General features: G+C 37.5%; 1 pseudogene; it reads left to right on the top strand.

Annotated features, from left to right (window-relative positions):
* Positions 1-14,940: 14,940 nt before the first annotated feature.
* On the top strand, positions 14,941-18,001 carry LOC101583637 (annotated as a pseudogene).
* Positions 18,002-21,605: the final 3,604 nt, after the last annotated feature.

Genomic DNA, 21,605 nt, shown 5'->3' with positions numbered 1-21,605 from the left:
AAGAAAGTGCCACCCCCTTCCAGTAAGGCTGGTATAAAAATTAAATGCAGGACCCATGAAGAACTGAGCCTGTTACCTAGTGGATGTTCAGTAAGTGTTCCTTTTCTTCTCTCTTCATCTCGAGAAGCTGCAGGATCAATTGATAGAGAAAGTCTGAGAAAAGGGAGAAAGTCATTTGTAGAGTACATTATAGACTTGCCCTGTCACTGCCCGTAAGTGAGAAACGATGGCACCTCAAAAAGCACACTGCTCTGTTTGAGAAAAAAGGTATCAGATTCTTCAGAAGCCTACGAATCATGACTGGAAATGGTGACAGGCCTGGTAGGCAACAGCTGTTGTCATTACAGACCAACTATATGTGCGAGAGGCACAGAAGGGCTGGTCATGCTTCAAGCCCTCCAGTCTTTTCTAAATTGCTGTGAATTTTTTGTGTCAGCACTATTGTCTTTGCATCCCCAGACAATGACAAACTGTATGATTCTATATTAAGCATTGGCCTTACTCAAGTGAATCGTGTCCATGTGGATAGAATCCCTATAAAATATTGCCTTCTAATAATACAAATCATGGATCTAAGACACAGCATGTAGTATATTATTCCTAGAGCTCATGGGGGATTCTTTTTTTTTAAGCTTCTGTGTTGAAGCGATGAGCAAATAGCTTGTTTCCTATAGTCTTGCCCTTTTGGCACTGTCTTACCTATTTTTTTAATTTTCCTTCTTCCATTGTACCTCTGTCTAGTCTGTTTGCTTTTTTTTTTCATCACAGCTTCTGTCTAAAAGTGGCTTTCGTACTTTGTTCTTTTTTTCTAAATAAAAAAGAGAACATGTCTTTTTATCTAAACAACCAGAATGATCCAATCTAAAAATGTACGCCTTTTTTTCTTTTTATGCTATTTTCGTCCCTATCTGCAGTTATCATCTCTACCGGTAGATGGAGCACATCTCTTACATTAAACCCCCGCAGTAGTTGGGAGGGTGGGGTGTTTTCCCCTCATCTGTCATTTTTGCTGCAGTGAAATAGTAGTTGGAAGTCAGTGTAATACAAAGCAAAACTCCTAATCTTGGCTAGACTGGAGCGTATACTTTTCTGACTCACATCAGCAAGGCAGGGCTTAAAAGCATCTGATCCAGATTGATGGCAGTGAAGAAAATAATGAGAGTTTTGTGCATGTGTGCATTCTTGTGTAGTCTGTGCTTTTTGGAAGAGTTGGCAGCTTTGTGTGGAAAGTGTCCTTCCTTCTCCTCTTTTCCTTCCCTCTGCACTCTTCCTCTTGGATGGCCAGTCTACTGCTCTTGGCTCTTGCTTCACAGTAGTCATCGCACAGGGACTTGCACTTGTTGAAAGACCTCAAAGTAAAATTACAGCTTTTTAGAGCTGGATGGAAATTTAAACATCATATATTACTGAAAACAGCAGGGCCCCTGTTAACAAAAGACTCATGTTGGGCTTGGGGCAGCCTTTGTCATTTCATCAGACTGTCAGCAGCAGCAGCAACTGTTGTCACCCTGCTTCTCCTCCTCCTCATCGATCATAATCGTTGTTGCTAAGGAGCTGTCTGTCATTCCTTACTGGTGGGCTCATGGCAGAAAGAATTGCCCAACTTGCCTGCTGTAACTAAAGTAGCCAAACAGTGCTGTCAAACAGCTGATTTGATCTTTTCATCAAATCAACCAGCGGCTTTCACTTGGCTGTTCGTTGGAGAAGATGCAAGCCTCAGCTTCTGAATGAGTTTGTTCCATTTGTTGCCTGCTGCAGTATTCTGTGTATGTGGGTACTTTTTAGACACACCGTTCCTCAACAGTTCATCAGAAACAACTGGGATATTCAACATTACACCACACTAATTCCTGGACTTACTCTTGTGCTACAGAACTAGACGCTAGCTTCCAGCTTGGGAATTGCATTTGTAACCATTTCCTCTGAACGAGCTTCTTACATATGAAGTTTGAGTACCTCACACTTAAAAAAGTGATCATCATTGATACTTTGCTGTGCTTCACCTGTTTTGGCTGGGCCTTCTTCACTTTCTACCTCCAAGTGAGGAAAGGCAAAGCTTCCAGGCCATGTGCCTTGTAGAATCTGGGGCTGCAAATCAATAAAGACAAACTATTTCACATTTTTTTCAAAGGAAGGGATGAAGTTTCTAAAAGCAGTTAAGAATGGTTCAGAACCAGCTTGGATTTAGGTAAAGCCAACCACTTGCTTCTATGATAAGCAAATGAAGGATGTTTATCCTGAAACTATGGGACCCATGAGATGGTATGTTATGAGAGATAATGGTATGATATGGCACTAAAGACCTCTCACTTATTCCATATAAATTCGAAGACCCTAATATCTAAGATTGATAACTGAAGATTTTATACCAAATATCCCAAATAGTTACTATTTGGGAAAGATAAATATTTGGATGATTTGTAGATCTTTTCCAATTTTATAGGATTCTCCTAGCTGTGCATTAGGGGCTTGGAGCGAAGGCAGCTAGGTGTCACCTTATGCCAATTTCTTATTAACAATGGAATTTTGTCTTATGTCAATTGGCTGCCTAAAATTAAAGATCACACATTTGGGTTGGTCTTTATCATTGTGGCCATGTGACTTAGGTCTAGACCAGTGGTGGTGCACCTATGCCACATGTGCTGCCGTGCAAAGTTGTGTCACTGAATGCTCTAAAAGGTTCCCCATCACTGGTTTTAAAAACAATGAAATATAAACAGAAATGCGTGGGGTTTCTGAGATGCCACCTTAAAGGTCACTGACTCATTGGGGAGGGGCTCCTTTCGTCTTTTCCTGCCATTCCTCCCACTTCTTTAAATATGAGATGTGAGATCTAGAGCTCAAGTCGTCTTAATTTATAAGGTAAATTTAAGGATGAAAATCAGTGCTCCATGTGGCAAAACAGAATGTTAGAGCTTAGGTTACTGAAGACTTCGTAGTGCTACCACAGCAGCCCTGGATAGGCCACCTTCATTCTTCCACACTATAGAATAAACCCAATAAATGATTTTTAAAATTTTATCTGAGTTTTGATTTTGGTTTTGAGACCAGGTCTTGGTACATACTCCAGGTTCGATTTGAACTCACTACATAGCCCAGGATGGTCTTGAACTTATGCTCCTCTTGCTTCAGCCTTGAAAGTGCAGGAATTACAGGTGTGCACCACTGTACCTGGCTGAGTTTTATATTTCATATGTGATTTAAGCTAGTGCTAACCTCTAGCTGTAAACTACAGGGATTCTCAAACTGCAGCCTGTGTCAGATCACCTCGAAGACTTTAAAACAGACTGTTGGGCCCTATCCTCAGAGTTTCTCAGTCAGTAGTTCTGGGAATCTGAGAAATTTCTAGACAGTTCTGATGTGATATTAATGCCACTAGTCCTTGGTCTTCACCTTGAGAACCAGACTTCTGTCATGGTCAGTTTAAGTATGAAGATGGCAGTTTCCTATTCTAATCACTTAGCATGAGCATAGGTCAGTCAATTGCAGTTGCTATTGTATAAGTTTTCGGCCCAATCATAAAATTAATACAGACTCTATAGCCAGTTTGTTTAGAGCTGAGTTGTTTTTAGATTACTTTAGGAACAGCACCCTGTCTGAGTCATCCATGACTGATTTATTCTCCTCCCCATTACTAATTTATCCCTGAACCTTTTAGTCGAAACATGCAAACAACTTCCAGAAGCTACCTCCATTCCACAGGGAATTCTTTCACTGTGGTCACTTCAGTCTAAGTTCCCAGTAGAAGAGAAAGCATTCCATTCTCCTCATTCATGATGGGCAAAAGGCCTTTTTCTAACATCTGCTAGGAGGCAGATTACACCTAGATAGAGGACAAATACGTCTACTGTCATAAACTAAAATGCTGGATCAAAATTGGCACTTCTCTGGTGCTTTGTATCCAAGGTGAGGGGTAATTGACCATTTTTTGTCATCTCTTTCTAGGACTGGCTGCTTCTTTGAACATTTTTCCGAATGTGGAAATCCCAGCCATGCCTTTTCATCTCCTCTCCACCCTAAGGAAAACTAATCTCCACTGATAGTCCCCAAATTTTACCCTAATTCTAGTATATAGTATTCTTGGGAGTTACACCTACTTGACTTTGAAACTGGACTTGACTAAAATACTTGCTATGTAAGCCTTGACAAGTGATTGACCTTGCCAAGATTCATCCACCTCATTTGTAATGATGCAGTTCATCATACGCACCTTGTAGAGCTGAAGTGATGATAAAAGTAGATAGTGTTCAGCTCAGATCCCAGGCTGTAGTAAGTGCATAACACATGGTACCTATTGTCATTTATGGTACTATTTTGATCCACTGAAAAATTCATCTCCCACATGACACCACAAACAGGATCCACAAAGAAAAAACGGGCACATTGAACTTTATTGAATTAAAAACATTTTCTTTGCAAAAGATGCTGTTAAGAGGATGAAGAGGTAAGTCACCAACTGAGAAAACAATTTGCAGATCACATGTCCAACATAAGAATCATCTAGAATATATGGCATTTTAACTGTAACAAAACTTTATTTAAAAAATGAGCAAAGGAAAAAGAAAATAGGCGAAAGACCTGAAATGAAACTTCATCACAAAGAATATGCGACTGGTGAATAAATACATAAAAAGTTGCTCAACCTCACTAGCCAATAGGGAAACACAAATTAAAACTACTACCTCAGAATAGCTAAAATGACAATTACTGATCCTTCTTGATATTAATGCCTGCTGTGAAGAAGGCAGAGATAACTGAATCTTTCATACTTTGCTAGTGGGAATGTAAAAAAAGTACAATCACTCTGGAAAGCAGTATGGAAAATTCTTTAAAAAAGAAATTAAACACAAGGGACCGGCCAGATAGCTCAGTGGACTGAAGCACCTGCTTAGGTAGGCTCATGGACTAGAGTTTGATCCCCAGTGTGCTGTGCTGGCCCCGCCCCCGGGGAGCGCTAAGAAGGCAACTGAGACTGGGAGTGGTGGCGCTCGCCTGTAATCCCAAGCGGATTACTGAAAACAGGAGGATCACTGCAAGTCCAATTTATGCAGTGAGACCCTGTACACCCTGTGTTATATACATAAAAAAGAGAAAGAAGGGACAAGAAAAAAAAGAGAATAAAAGAGAAAAAATGGAAAAAATTAAACACATACTATATAGCATAGCAATCATTATACATCTGGGCATTATCTTTGAGAAATAAAAATTTATGTTTACACAGAAATTTATACATGAATATTCATAAAAGTTTTATATGTAGTAATCCTAAACTGGAAACAACCTAAATGTCCTTCATCAACTGAATAGTTGAACAAATCACCATACATCCATTCTATAGCATACTATCCAGCGATACAGTGGAATGAGCTATTGTTCCATGCAACAGCTTGGATGGACTTTAAAGCCAATATGTTGAGTGAAAAGTTGTAAATGAGGGACTGGGAATGCAACTCAGTAGCTGAGCACTTGCCTAGCATGTATAAGACCCTGGGTTCAATTCCCAGCACAAGGAGAAAACCAAAGGAAACAAAGAAAAAAGATTTATTTGACAGAACTCTGTCTACGTAACATTATTGAAATGACATAATTACAGAGATGAAAAAATAAAGAGATGCTCAGCAGTTGGGAAGGGGAGTGAGGGAAGGCAATAGGGCCATATATAAGGCAGCATGCAAAAGCTCCTTTGTGGTGATCAAACAGTTCCGGACCTTGACTGTAGTGGCCTCACAAATTCATATATGTGACAAAATGCTATCGAATCATATACAGGCCTACAAAATACCAATGCATACAAAAACTGAGGAAGTCAGTGTAAACTCCAGTAAACTGTATCATAATAATTTCCCAATTTTGATGATACTTGAGAGGTACATAACCTGGAGGGAACTGAATGGTGGGTGTACTGACCTATACTATTTTTTATAGGTAAATGGATTTTGTTTTATTTTATTTATTTATTTATTTTTTGGTGGAACTGGGGATTGAACTCAGGCCATTGTGTTTGCCAGGGAAGGGCTTATTCCACTGAGCCATCTCCCCAGCCACAGAAAAACATTTCTGAAATGAATACATAATATGAGATTAATAATAGGGCATTGCAAAATAATTATTCACAAACTTAAATGAAAATAACAGTAAAAATTTTCAGCCATATAATAGCTCCTTCTTTGCAGCTTCTTGTAAGTCTGTATGTTTGTTAAATTAAACATTAAAAAATTAACAACAAAATTTCAGCAGAGTATCAATAGCCAATAAAATCAGTAAAATGAGTGCAAAAACCTTAGTAATACTGTTTTTCAGATTGAATTCATTGAATTAAAACTAGATTTGAAGGGGTTGAGGAAAGCGTTGATGTTCCACTTCTGTGGAAGAACTTCAGTCTTCGCATTTGGCTTGGACTTCACTGCCTGGTTTGCAGCGCAGTCTTCGGCCTCCGGCTTGGATCCTTTACCTTCTGTCGCAGACCGTCGCAGACCCTTCAGCATCCATCGCAGACTCTTCAGTCTTCCCTCGCAGACCCATTAGCTGATGGATAGAGACTTGCACAGAGCACAGCAGTGAGCTTCAGACCTTGGGACTGAACTCCTCAGTCTGGGGTGTGCAGATGCCCTCACACGCTTCCTCATCTGACTCTACAGCTGACTGTGGTAAGCCAATCTTGTAATGCTTTATACATTGTATATCTTGTGTTAATATCTGTTCCTCTAAGTAAAACCCTGACCAATACATGAAAAAAAAATAAAAAAATAAAACTAGATTTGAACAAATTAATATGCATATTAGCTTAATATGGATATTTTCTTAATACAATTATTAGCCTATGTTTTGTTCTTGTTCTAGCTATATGCCATGCTGTCAACAGAGTTCTAACATCATATAGAATACAAGATAGAAAAAAATCTTTTAAATAATTCTAGTGCTTTATCTTCGTCTTAACCATCCAATAGAAAAGTATAAAAATGAGGTATAAAAAGTAAAGCCATATTAATATGCTGAGCTGTAAAAGGCTCAAGTCAACAAATTCTGACATTGCCAGTCTTACGGATAACCCACTACTAGTATGGACTGCTGGACTATGTTGGATTATTTTGCTAAATTCATGCACCTACAATATTTGAATGACAATGGAATGCCCATCTCTGACAAAACTAAACAAAAAAGGAGATACAAATGAAGGACCATTTTGTATCTGTATATTCAAAATAGTTAGGATAGATACATAGATACTTCCTCTTAATTCAATAAGAAGAAAAACCTGTTCTAACAGTGTTTGGACAGGATATCATATCTGCATCTTGTACTATGAATAACATATTATATACTACAAAGACAACAATATGCAATGTATTAATTACTGAAACTGTCTCACAGCCAACATTTTGGCCCTAGTCTTTCAAAGTCAGTGAGGATTCAGTACATAGGAGAACCTGTACTGTAACATCATGTACCTCAGTTGTGTCCCAAATTTTCTGATCAAGGAGATTATGGGGTCACAGAGGAAAGTGATCAATGATGTAGAGTATGCGTAAGGAGAGTCACATCAAGAGAAAACATTCTCTCAAACTTTCACAGAAAGCAAATTGGTGAAGTAATTGCCGTGACTCATCCACATGGTTGACACTGATATAGGATCTAAAAACAGAGTATAGGGTTTCAGGTTAAATCCTGAGGGGATTTGATTGACCTTGTCAGACAAAAAAGTTATATTTCTTGTTGTATAGGTCTTGCTTTATCTTGGTCTTAACCATCCAGCAGAAAAGTATAAAAACAAGGTATAAAAAATAAAGCCATATTAATATGCTGAGCTATAAAAGGCTCAAGTCGGCAACTTCTGACATTGCCAGTCCTATGGATAACCCACTACTATTATGGACTACTGGACTATATTGGATTACTTTGCTGAATTCATGGACCTACAATATTTAAATGGCAATGGAATATTCATCTCTGACAAAACTAAACAAAAAAGGGGATACAAATGAAGGACCATTGTGTATCTGTATATACAAAATAGTTAGGATAGATGATATACAGCTACTTTCCCTTAGTTCAATAAGAAGAAAGATTTGTACTAAGAGTGTTTGGACAGGATATTATGTCTGCATCTTGTACTATGAATAACCACTATGAAGACAATATGCAATGTATTAATTATTGAAACTGTCCTATTAATTGTTTTATGAAGCTGTCTCATTGCTATTTTTTCTCAATAAAATTAATAAAAACAAACTGTCCCACTAATCAGTTTTGAAACTGTCACATGGCTATTTGTTTTTCAGTAAAATTAATAAAAAATAAATAATCCTAGTGTTGAAATTATTCTCTGATCACAATTTTTCTCTCTCTATTACATATGTGTCTAATATCCTGGCCAGTTTTGAGTTCTACGCAGCAATGGTAAGATGATTTCTGTAGCACTTTGCCTAAACTTGAAGAGTTAAAAGTGGGTAGTGGTGTCAAGCAGCGTTAAAAAGTCACCAAGAATTGTATTCAGCAAAAGGACAGCTTAAAAGAGCAACAGAGCAATTCAGCCCTTAAGCAGAAACCTTATTTATATGCCACATTTCAGCTGAGGAGAGATTTTATGACCGAATCTTAGAGCCTTAAAGATGAAGTCTATAATATAAACATCCTAGCAGCATTAACTCTAACAGCACAAGGCAAGCTCCGCACATACCTCTATTTATTATTTTGGTTCTCTTCTGCATAAAAGACATTGCAGTAGTGTGTATAACATTGCCTTTCATATGATTCTTATCTCTGAACTTTTAGACATGATATGAAGCTATGTGAAAATTAAATTATAAACCTTATGTATATTTTAGCCTCCAGAATCGAGTCAGACTTTAGGTTCTAGAATAGACATCCATTACTTCTTTCCCTCTGGTAAGATACAGTTAGGGATTTAGGATGGACAAACAGAGGTACCATCCTGATTTGATCTGGCTATTCCTCCCAGGAAGGAAGAGGTAAAGGAATAGAAACTAATAGCTTTTCCATCTCGGGTTGGCATGTCAGTTATGTTATATTAAAGTAAGGCACTGGGTAGAAAAAGTAACAAAAGGCCTATCAGTTATCTGGTCTCTGTCAATCCTGCTCACAAATCTTTATATGCACTGTTTCCTCTATTTGAAGTACTGTGTCTTCCTCTTTTCTGACATCAGATTACCTCTCTCCACCATTCCTAGTCAATTTCTACTCATGCTTAAGAATTTAGTACAAAGCTAGAGGGAGTACTAGGTCTAATCGGATTCCCCATTGGACTCACTCTTTCCATCTTTATATCTCTTTCATAGCCTTTAATGCAAACAATAAATTAATTTACTTTAAATTTAATTTTCATATTTATCTTTTTATTTCTCCCCTAAAGTCTCTTTGACCTACATAGATCCACATCCCTGGTATCTGGCACAGAGCCTGGTGTATAGTAGTTACTCAATAAACACATAAGTAAAGAATGAATGACTAGTGGGACATGGTAGCACACACTTGTAATCTCAGCATTCTGTGAGGCTGAGCTAGGAGGACTGCAAGTTCAAGACCAAACTGGGAAATTTAACAACATTGTAAAACCCTGTCTCTAAGCCAACATTTTGGCCCTAGCCTTCCAAGGTCAATTAAGACTCAGGACATATGAGAACTTGTACTGTAACGACATGTAACTCGGTAGTGTCCCAAATTTTCTGATTAAGGAGATTATGGGGCCAAAGAGGAAAGTGATTGATGATGTAGAGTGTGCCTAAGGAGAGTCACATGGAGAGAAAACATTCTCCTCAGGCTTTCACAGAGAGCACATTGGCCAAGCAATGGCCGTGACTCATCCACATGACTGACACTGACAGAGGTTCTACAATCTGAGGTACAGGATCTCAGGATAAATCCTGAGGGATTTCACTGACCTTATCAGACCCAAAAGCTACAACTCTTGTTGCATAGGTCCTGCTTTACCTTGATCTTAATATAAAAACGAAGTATAAGAAGTAAAGCCATGCTGTTATGTTGAGCTGTAGGGGACTCAGGTCAACAATTTCTGATATTGCCAGTTAAGCAGAAGGCCCAATACTCTTATGGGTTACTGGACTCTTTTAGAATATTTTGCTGAGTTAACACACCTATAATATTCAAATAATGGAACTAAACAAAAAAGGGAATACAGATGAATGTCTACTTTGTATCTGTGTATTCAAAATGATTAGGATAGATATATAGTTACCTTCTCTTAATGAATAGAGGGATTTGTTTTAATGGTGTTTGTAACTAGGATATCATGTCCGCATCTTGTATAGCAATTAACCACTAGGAAGAATGTATGCAGTGTGTTAATTATTGAAACTGTCTTACCAATCTGATTTGAAACTGTCTCATTGCTATTTGTTCCTCAATAAAATTATGGGGAAAAAAACCCTGTCTCCAGCACAGACAAACAAAAAAATGAGGGGGGGGGTGTTTGAATTCTTAGTACTGCAAAAAAAAAATTAAAAGCAGAAACAGAAATTATAAGAGTTGTGACAACTAATATATATATTTTAAATATTTGTTTATTTATTTGCTACAGGGTCTCAGTAAGCAGTTCAGACTCATAGTGCTCCTCCTGTCTCAGCCTTTCCAGTGCTGGAATTATAGGCGTACACCAGTACCCCTGGTTTTAGGGCCGGCATGTGCACCTGGGATTCTGGGGCCAGCACAGCATGCAGTACCAGGGATTGAACTTGAGTCCTTGTGCTTGCCAGGAAGGTACTTAGACCACTGAGCTACCTGCCTAGCCAGTGATAGCTAATATTTACTGAGCACTTACAATTCATCACAGTAGTCATTGCATTAAAAGCTTCCATATGGTGTACCATTCAATTCATCCCACAACCCTAACATGTAAGCACTATTGTATCCTCATTTAATAGATAAGAAAAATGGGGTTTTTGAGACTTTAGGGGAGATGCTCAGGATTATGGCTTACAGAGCTGGTAATATGTTTTTCTGTCATGGATCTACTTCCTTCATACTCTTCTGCTCCTCCTCTGTCTACTCTATATCCACATTCACCTTTTCTCTGTGGATAAAACAAAGAATGTAAATGTCAGAGATAAGTAACTTTGTCCCGGACATTCCATGAGGACATGGCTCCCCAGGGAGAAGCCGTTTCTCAAGCAAATATTTGATGAAGTGACCAAGGATAGATCAAGCTGCCTGATTTGGGCTCTCATATATCTTGGTGGCAGTCTGTGTATGTTAGGCTGATTCGCTGACACAAGTTCAAAAGAGCTATTCTGTTCATTCTAATATATATGATAATATTGTACTTTAGTTAGGGGGTAATTTTTTTAAGCTAAGGGGTCTAAAAGTGCTTTTTCAATATATCAATTTCACAAAATACAATCTAATTTTAAATACAGACTCATAACGCTATTGAAAATCAAATATGTGAGCAGCCAACTGCCAATATTGAAATCTTGTCAAACCTGAGTCATGGTCCTCCCCCCCGACCCACTGCCTGCTTGCGCTATCATCATGACTATCACGGTTTAGCAGCTTTAAAATATATGTTCCATACCAAGTAGGCTGCGGTAGCTTTCCCTGTGGCATTTGGAAACACATTAAAAATATGCAGCTTGACTTTTTATCCCCTTCACACCCTCTGCATTTCCTTTTTGGAGAGCTCAGAGGGAGTTGAAGTGGGAAGAAAATCAGCCTGAAGAAAGGAAAATAGAATTTGGACCTGATAGAAAACAATGTGCAAAACAGACCGATTGTTCCTAATTCAGGTTCTGGGTCCCATGCCTGCCTTCCTGTGTCTAGCATCTTATTTTGTATAATAGGGATTTTCCATTTAGAGATATTATAGTATTATTATATTTATCTCTCTGTGTGCCTGCCTTTGTAGCCCTGCTGTTCCACTCAAGGCTTTAGCTCCAGTTTATCTTTGTAATGTTCTCAGCGATTCTCAGTTTCCCTTTCCTGGGTTTCCTCAGTTTACCCCCATCCTTTCTAATTCTCCATTCCATATTAGTTTCCCAGATCCTAGACCTATGGGGTCTTTGTTGGATTGTTTCTAAACCTTGACCCTTTTGCTTCACCAATTTTATCTCATTAATTAACCCGCATGTATTTTTTAAATTTCTCCACAAGTTTCTCCACTTAATTTCCACCTCTATATTTACACTTAACAAAGTATTTCCTAGTTTCTTTATAGTTTGATTACAGTGTTTGATTGACAAGGCCTTACATACCTACTTTGGTCTTCATATGCATGTAGTAAATGAAAAATTCACTGAATTCTTATATTTGAAATATTTCATTTTATTTTATTTGGTACTAGGATCAAACTCAGGACCTTGTGCTTGCCAGGCAGGTGCTTGTGCCACTGAGCTATATCCCTGGGTCCTAAAAATTTTATTATAACAAAAGGTACACTGCCATTAATCCATCTCAGAATTCCCCTTGTACTCTGAATACACTCATAGCGTTGTTCTTGCCATCTGAAGCAGTTTTCGAAATTCCTTTGGGTGAGTGTCTGTTGTTGCACTGTCATAGCTGCCTCAATGTCCTGAATTGATTCAAAACACTTACCATTCATGGTCATTTTGACTTTGGGGAAGAGCAGTAAATCATAGAGTACCAGGTCTGGTAAATAAGGTGGGTGAGAACAAATCACGTTTTGGGGAGCCTGCCTTTCTGCTGGATGGCACTGGGCAGCAGCATTCACTGTATTTTTTTAATCACATCTCCAAATGATACTCAGGCAAGGACTTCCAAAACTGCTTTGGAAAATGCTAAGAACAATGAAATAAGTGTATTAGAAGCGAGGCAGAGGATTTTGAGCACAATTGATGACAATGTGTCTTTTACTGCAATGAATTCTAAAGTTAAACTTTCACCATATATTTCTATCTGATCTTGTCTTAGTTACTTTCCTGTCTCTGAGACACCATCCCTGACACCTGAAGATTAAAGGAAGAGAAGTTCATTTTGGATCACAGTTTGTATAGGTTTCAGTCATAGTTGGCTGATCTGAAGGCAGGATGACATGGCAGACAGAAGGGCATTGCTAAGGATGGTTGCTGATGGCATAGTGGACAGCACAGAGGGAGATTAGAGGAAGAGGAGGAGGGAGATAGACTCTTCCAGGCCATGCCCACATGACCCACTTCCTCTAACTAAGCATCATCTCCTAACATTACATTTATTTAATTTAATTTTATTTATTTAAATTTTTGTATTTTAGGGAAGGGTCTACAAGGTGTTCAGGGTCTCACTACTAGATCGTACTCACTACTAGATTGGTCTCATCACTATATCATAGTGATCCACCTGTTTACAGCCTCCCAAGAGCTGGGATTATAGGCAAGGGCCACCACGCCCAGTCTCAATTGCTGTCTCAGTGTGCTCTGGGGGGTAGGGCCGGCACGGCAGGCCTGAGAATTGAACCTCTGGCCCCTGAGCCTGCTTGCGAGTGCTTTAATCCACTGAGCTATTTGGGTGGCCCTAACATTACATTTAGCTATAAACTAATCCTACTAGACTCACCATCTGATGAGTAACACACCCAATGATCCAGTCACCTCCCCAAAGTCCTACCTATAAGGACCTGAGGCTTATATGGATATAAGACATAAAATGCCTTATATATGGATCTAAACCATTTAAAGCAGAGAGTAGGGACGAGACAAAGGAACACTGGAATTGAGTAAGAAGGTCTGTGCTCAGCTTTGAACTCTGTCCCTTAACCATCTGTGTCCTTAGTACAGCAGAAATAATACTACCAGCTTTGCTAAGGGAGAAAATTAGAGGAAATATACAAACCAACTACAGAAGTCTCTTACTTAAAAGAAAATCTTTGTGGGACTGCTATTCCATAAAATAGCATCTCTTTCTCACTTATCAAAAGTCTACAGGGCCGAGGAGATAGGTCAGTAGAATAAGCGCTTGCCTGGCAAGTGCAAGGACGTGAGTTCAATCCCCAGTTCCACCAAAAATAAAAATAAACTATCAGAGCTTAAATTGCAATATTAAAAAAACAAAAGTCTGAAATAAAATGATGAATAATGTTGACCAACAAGAATTTAAAATTGCATGAAATTCTTCAATAGGTTATAATTTGGTAGCATCGACACTGAGCTATATCCACATCTCTCAGTTACAGAATATGCTCCAAGAAGCTGTGCCTTTGGGTCAGAAAATGCCACAGAGGAAAGGATAATATATGAAATGTGTTTTGTAATATTAAAATTATATTAGAATTAAAATAGAATTAAAAGTCATTAGGTATTAGGATCTAAAAACTAATATTATTTTACATACAAGGAAGGAATCTTATCTAAAGCATTCACTTAAGTAGATTGTACAAATTTTGCATAAATACTTTCAGTAGTGGGAATTTGCTATTTCAAGAAATAACCTATTTCATTGCTACATACCTTGTTCTAAGGATCTTGCCAGTAACTTTTTAAGCAACTTTAATTCTTCTTACCTGTAGCAACTCTGATGTTTCTAAGGAGCTACTGAGTTATATTTTTCCAAAGCTAAAATTCCTGTTCCCTTAACTATTTCTTCTACAACATAGATTATCATACTATTTAACTGATGTTAAATACTATTTAAAACCTATGGGACATAACATTGAGTTAAAAAGCCACCCCATATTTTTCTACTGTAAATTTGTACTTTAGTGTAATAGCAGCTGGCGAGGTGTCTCATGAGCTGTACCTGGGGAGACAGTGCGTGTTCACTTGGTGTGGCAAGTGGCATGGTGTGTGCATGTGTCCAAAAGACTCAAAGAGGTTTCTATCCACATTCATGCTCTAACGGCTTTTGCATATGTTTACTTGAGCAACATGGGAGGTAAAATACACCCACACCAATTTCTGCTATGTAAAAATATATTTTACCATTATGAAATGTGGGTTGAATTTGACTTTCCTGGTAGAAGTAGCACAATTCAGTACAATGGCACATAAAAACCAGATTTGCAAGTCTCGGAGGAGGTCAGAAATGAATTATCAGATCATTCATGGATGGATGCTGAAGATGATACTGACTTTGATGTTGGCTTTGGGAGCCAAGGTTCCTGTGAGTGAAATGGAGCAAAAATCACTGGATGTGGTCTCAGGGAACGAAGAACTCCTTGCTTTAGATGGTGAGTAAAACAGCAACATGAGCACATATTTGACTAGTAGAAATGGTACAAAATTGTTTCACAACCAAATGGAATGATTCAATGTTAGAACTAGATCTGAAAAATATAGTGAGGATCTTAGCAGAGGAGATACCTACTGGATGGAATGCCAGCACTGGCATTCAATGTTGGGAATTGTAACAGTAAAGGCTCCCAGATGCTGTGAAATGTACAAATGCGGAAATAAGTGTAAAATGCATTTTACATTTATTTTATGCATGTACCAAAAGCCACACTCAACAATTTATTTATTATGACCTCTTACTAGTTGAACCAAAAGTATTCATAGGTCTGCTGTGCTTAGCAGGGCTCTCTCATGGTCATTGCAAGAAAGTAAAAGACTTAAGGAAAAATGGTGGGTGTGGGTTGGAGGCTTATGACTAAGATGAGATTGAGGAGATTTAATTTTCTTCAAAACTGCCTGAGGCTTGGTGACAAAACCACCCACCAAGAAATAAAAATTGATATTCTGGCTGCTATCCACTCATGGTTGGAGAGATTTGTTGGTAATTGTCAAGAAATTTACATATTATCTAAATACTATGGATAAAGATCTTGCAGCATTTCATGGTCACAGTACTTTCCGGCAGTATATTCCCCCAAAACCTTCAAAATATTGCGTAAAAATTTATGCCCTTGTAGATGTAAAGACTTATTATGCTTTCAATTTAGAAATTTATCCTGGAACTCAGCCTTCAGGTCTTTATTCATATAGTAATAAACCAAATGATATTGTGAACAGATTTATTGCTCCCATCTCCCAAACTAATCAGAATGTGACATTCAAAAATTGTTTCACCATCATATTGTCTCACTAGTGTGAACAACTGAATGAATACATAAGATTCAAAAGGTACAATAAATATTGTGAATTGGGAAGAGAGAATTCGAAAGCAAAGACAAACTGTTAGGAGAAAGGCGAAAGGAAGAAAGGAACAAAGAAAAAAATGTTTATACACAAGATAGTTAAGATAATTATATAGGTAATTTCTTTTGATTCATTTAAAAGAAAGGATTGTGCTAATACTGTTGGGACAAGATATCATATCAATATCTTGTACTCTGAATAACTACCACAAAGATAAAAATACATAATTATTGTAAATTTCCTACTAACCTGTTTTGAAGCTGTCTTACTGTTATTTTTATTGTTTTCTTTTTAAAATAAAAAACATGGCTTACCAGTTTCCAATTAATGTTACATTTGGAAACAGAGCACAAGTTGACCCTCATGGGAACCATACTATAGAGAAACAAAGCAGAAATTACAAATGAAATGTTGCAATTTCAAACAGAAAAAAGTATAGTACCATCTTTGGAACTTCAGAAAGACATAAAACTTGCTTCATATATGGCAAAGACAAACAGACTGGTACTACTGATGTCAGCATTGCTCCATGATGCAAATGAGAGGGGAAACCTGGACAAAACAGAAATCTGAAATGGAAACTTTCTACAAAGCCAACCATGGTGTAGATGTTGTGGATGAATTGTGCAGCAGCTATGGTGTGACTTGAAACAACAAAGTTCTGGACAGTAGTTGTGTTTTACTTTATCCTAAACATGTGTGGCATAAACAGATCGGTAGTGTACAAAGAAAATAACAAGTGCAAAATATCACAGAGAGATTTTTCCTTGAGTATTGGGACTGCAATTCAGAAGAGATCATTTATAGCAGAGGAAAAACAAGAAGTATTCATGCCCAGGGAACTGTGCAAAAAATTGTGGAGCACATTGGTGAGCTGACAGGTGAACAGGTGGGCACAGCATCCCAAAGATCTACTATGACAATAAGAAAAGCAAAAAGATGTCAACTGTGCCCTAGAAGAAGGGATGAAAACAATCCATATGAGTTATCAGCATAAGCAATAACTTGGGCATGGAACACGTAGTTTTCATGTGTGAAGACTGGCTTGAGTATGACAGGTTTTTTTGTTTTGTTTTTTTTCCAGAACTGGGGATTGAACTCTGGTCATTGCGCTTGCCAGGGAAGCGCTTATTCTACTGAGCCATCTCTCTGCCCCCCTGAGTATGACAGTTGAAGCAAAGGCTATTTCTATAGTGAAATTTTGTTTATATTTACATTGTAGTTTACATAGGTTTTTATTGCTAATGTTATCTTTTAGGTTTTGCAAGCACGTAAATAGCTGATGTGAAAATGTTGATGTCTCTGCTAAGGATTCATTACATATTTAACATTTTATTTTATTGATATCTTATTTTCCTGTTAAGTGCATATTGTACAATATAGTAGGAAGCTCCTGACAAAAAAGAAAATAAGAGAAGTGACAAGAATGGTGTGCCATGAGGGGAAAGCAGGAAGAAGGAGCTGCACACGTGGAGGAACCCAAAGATTAGATTGTAAAAAAAGACAACAGAAGCCATGCTTTGAAGAAGACCTGTGGTACAGGTGCTTCACCAGTTTGTAAGACATGAGTCTGAAGTGGCCAGCAGTTTAGTTCTTGAAAGATCACTGAATCATGTACAGTTGCTTGGGCGAGTGGGTCAGGACCCTGTCATGAGACAGGTAGAAGGAAAAAATCCAGTCACCATATTTTCTCTAGCAACAAATGAGATGTGGCGGTCAGGGGACAACAAAATGTACCAGATTGGTGATGGTAGTCAAAAGAAAACATGGCACTGAATATCAGTGTTTCAGCCATGTCTTAGAGATGTAGCATATCAGTATATGAAGAAGGGGTCTCGAATTTTCATGGAAACAAAAGTAGACTATAGTGACTACATGGATAAAAAAATGTGAGGTGACAAGCAATAACACTCATAGTAGGCAACATTATCTTTTTGAGTGACCAGAGAAAAGACAAGAAATGAACAGATGATTCTTAGGCCATTGTTGGGTATAGTCTCATTTCTAAATCATGTATAGTCATTATAATTTTAAGAATAAGAATTAAAATGGTATTTTATAAAATGAAAACAAAACAAAACAACAAAAAATGAATGGTGTACCATATAGGAAAGTAAAACCTAAGCACATATTCTGTCATTGTATGTGAGATATATGCTTTGAACTTCAGTTATCATGTGTGAAGACTGCCTTGGAGAGGACAATTGAAGCAAATATTAAATTTTGCAGAGTTCTTTTGGTATTTTCATTGTATTCATATAATAACTTATTTCTGATGTTAGTTTTCAGGTTTTGTAAGCAAGTACACAGGTACTGTGAAAATATTCATGTTTATTCCAAACACGATACCTGCTAAGAAGTTAAGAATTTATTTTATCTTGTAACATTATGTAACTCAGTTGTGTCCAAATTTTCTGAACAAGGGGCCACAGAGGAATTTTGACTGATGATATAGTGTGTGCCTAAGGAGAGTCACATGGAGAGAAAACATTCTCTCAGGCTTTCACAGACAGCAAATTGGTCAAACAATGACTGTGACTCATCCACATGGCTGACACTGACAAAGGATCTACAATGTGCGGTACAGGGTTTTGAGATAAGTCCTGAGAAGACTTGACTAACCTTGTCAGAAACAAAAGTTACATTCTTTTTTATATATAGGTCTTGCTTTCTCTTGGTCTTAACTATCCAGCAGAAAAGTGTAGAGATGAGGTATGAAAAGTGAAACCATGCAAATATACTGAGCTGTGGAAGGCTCAAGTCAACAGATTTGGACATTGTCAGTCCTGTGGATAACCCACTACTATTGTGGCGTAGTGGACTACATTGGAATATTTTGCTGAATTCATGCACCTACAATATTTGGACGGCAATGGAATATCCATCCCTGACAAAACTAAACAAAAAAGGTGATACAAGTGAAGGACAATTTTGTATCTGTATATACAAAATACTTAGGATAGATAAATAGCTACTTTATCTTAATTCAGTAGGAAGAAAGATTTATTCTAATAATGTTTGTGGACAGGATATCATGTCTGCATCTTGTGCTATTAGTGACTACTACAAAGACAACAATATGCAATGTATTAATTATTGTAACTGTCCTACCAACCTGTTTTGAAACTGTCACATAGCAATTATTTTCTCAATAAAATTAATTAAAAAAGAATTTATTTTCTCAATATTTTCTGTTCCTGCTTATTACATATTGTACAATAGAGTAAGTGCCTCCTGATAAAACAGAAAGACCAGCAAGATGTCAAGTATATCCTACAAAAGTCCAAGAAAACAAAACACATTGCTGTCAGTGTAAGCAATACATATGTATGGAATGTGCTGCTGTCATATTTGAAGACTGCTTTGACTTAGGTATAATAATTGAGGTAAAGAATTTTTTTGTAGAGTGCTATTGTTATTTTCACTGTAGCTCATATGAGAATTTATTTCTCTCTGTTTTAGTTTTGTACACAAAAACCCATTCAATGTTAAAAAATTTTGATGTTTCTATATAAACAACAAATATTAACAATCAATACTTGATTTTTTTTCTGTTAAGTACTCATTATTTAGTAAAACAAAAACTTATAACATTAAAATTAATGACTCATCAATAGACATATTCTAAAGAATAAAAATGGATATTATACACTCTCCAACATGGACCTTCATTGTAAAATTGTTGTGGAGCTCTTCAGGATATCTGGAGTTCTTGCCTGCTCCATTTGTCAACAACCTCTATAAAGCTGATCATCCAGATTTGGGTACTATGATGTCAGCAGCGTCACATTCCTTGGGAACATGGGTGCTGTGGCAGGTTTTAGTGAGCCATATTACTGACCTTGAATTATCTAGCCATCATGGGTATGTATGACTTCCATGAACTAGGTTAATACAAAATAGGAAAGAGTAAGAGGAGAGGAGGAGAGGAGAGGAGGTAAAAGAAGGGAGAGGTGGAAAAAATGAAAGGGGCAGAGACACACCCCCAGTGACCTACTTCCTCCAACTTGGCCCTACCTCTAATAGGTCATTCAGCCACGAGCTCATTAACAGTGGTTAGTGTCCTCATGACCTAATCACTCTGGCCCCACCTCTGAACATCATCACTGGGACAGGGACCAATCCTTAAACTATGTCTTTGGAGGACTCTTCATATACAAGCCACCACATTACACTTATATAAAAAGACTACTGGATGGCAAGTTCTTCCTTCCCATTATTTTAAAGCTGTTAGTGAGTTGGTATTCTGTGTTCTACATGTAAGATGTTCTATATATACAACAGCCCTCTGAGGCAAGACAATTATTCTCATGTTACAGATAAGGATAATGAAGCAGAGAAAAGTTTATTAATTTGTCCAATGCAAAAGGATCTGAAACCAGTAACTCATACTCCTGACTTTATACTGCCTCATTTCTCTGAGCTGTGCATAATTGTGTTAATTATATTATCTGGCTATTTTTCCTTAAAGTAAAATGTGAACCAGACCATATTCTGATGTTCTCCTTTCTTTCCTTTATCTCTCAGATCCATTCGATGAAACACTGGTATCTCTAAATGATCTGTGGGGGAATGAAGGTGTTCCCGCAGTAAGACCCCATAGTCACTATATTTTCTTAGTCACTGTGGCTAAGCTATAGCCTGAGTCAAATATAAGTAATAGGTTTTCATGAGCTAGTTTACATGAAAATACTTTCTAGACACTAAATATACTATAGGCTTTTCTCATTTCCCAGGTTATTCATTAATTTTACATGCCTAAAAATGCCATTTTTGATCACTTGTATTTCCTTTACAAAATCTTTTAAAATGTATTTAGTATCTATTAGTTTCCTCTATGGCCCCATAATCTCCTTGATCAAAAAATTTGGGATACCACTGAGCTACAGGTTGTTACAGTACAGGTTCTCTTATGTCCTGAGTCCTCACTGACCTTGAATGGCTAGGGCCAAAATGTGGGTTATCACCTAGAAAGAAAACATTCTCTCAGGCTTTCACAGACAGCAAATTGGTCAAGTAATGGCTGTGACTCATTCACATGGCTGACACTGACAAAGGATCTACAAACCGCAGTACAGCGTAAATCCTGAAGGGATTTGACTGACCTTGTCAGATACAAAAATTACATTTCTTGTTATATTGGTCTTGCTCTATCTTAGTCTTAACCATCCAGCAGAAAAGTATAAAAATGAGGAATAAAAAGTAAAGCCATATTCACATGGTGAACTCTATAAGGCTCAAGTTAATAACTTCTGACATTGCAAGTCCTATGGATAACACACTACTATTATGGACTACTGGACTATATATATTGGATTCTTTTGCTAAATTCACACACCTACAATATTTAAATGGCAAGAGCATACCGATCTCTGACAAAACTAAAGAAAAAAAGGGCATACAAATGAAGGACCATTTTGTATCTGTATATTCAAAATAGTTAGGATAGATATATAGCTACTTTTTCTTAATTCAATGAGAAGAAAGATTTGTTCTAATAATGTTTGTGCACAGGATATCATGTCTGCATCTTGTGCTATGAATAACCACTATGAAGACAACAATATG

Source organism: Octodon degus, unplaced genomic scaffold, assembly GCF_000260255.1.
Source record: "Octodon degus isolate 3935 unplaced genomic scaffold, OctDeg1.0 scaffold00041, whole genome shotgun sequence".
NCBI lineage: Eukaryota > Metazoa > Chordata > Mammalia > Rodentia > Octodontidae > Octodon > Octodon degus.
The sequence above is the reverse complement of the archived record's forward strand: the minus strand, read 5'-3'. Positions and strand labels throughout refer to the sequence as shown.